This window comes from Melitaea cinxia, chromosome 24 (genome assembly GCF_905220565.1).
Source record: "Melitaea cinxia chromosome 24, ilMelCinx1.1, whole genome shotgun sequence".
NCBI classification, from domain to species: Eukaryota; Metazoa; Arthropoda; class Insecta; order Lepidoptera; family Nymphalidae; genus Melitaea; species Melitaea cinxia.
Window position 1 is genome coordinate 2471037 of NC_059417.1, and position 833 is coordinate 2471869.

The following is an 833-nucleotide window of genomic DNA, read 5'->3' on the forward strand; positions in this document are numbered from 1 at the left end:
TATATCTAATAATGTGTTTTTACTTGACGCTTTTTTCGTCGACCTACGTTGTATTATACCGCATAACTTTCTACTGGATATACCGATTTTGATAATTCTTTTTTTGTTGGAAAGGGGATATCCCTAGTTTGGTACCGTGATAAGGAAACTAGGATCTGATGATGGGATCCCAGAGGAATCGAGGGAAACTCTCGAAAATCCGTAATAACTTTTTACTGGGTGTACCGATTTTGATAATTTCTAATTTAATCGAAAGCTGATGTTTATCATGTGGTCAAATATAAATTTTATCGAGATCTAATAACTACTTTTTGAGGAATCTTTAATAACGCGTCGTTGCTTGACTATTTTTTCGTCGATCTACGTTGTATTACTTGTCGATGTAATTGAAGTCGGTTTTTTTTTTCGTTTGCGAGCAAACACAATTATTCAACCATACCCTCTTTCCTGAGATTTATATCTCTCTGAACCTTGAAGACTTTTAAATTATATTTTATTTTGTCTTGCAAGCTGTCAAATACGTACAGCTTAAGCAATAGTTACGTTTTTTCAAATTTTCCACTGTTACTAATGTAAAATTACTTGTATTGCCCAGCCGTTCCGGAATTTTGCGCTAAGTTACACATTTACTTATTCATTTTTATTTATACAGATTAGATTAGATACTAAATCAAGAAATCATATTACATTTATATCAAAACTATTAAAACAATACATATAAAAAAATGTAACGGATCGCTGTCTGTAAATGGAGAATATATAAGAAAAAATATTTTTTCTTATATATATTAAATGTACAGACAGCGACCCGTTACTTTTTTATTATATATATG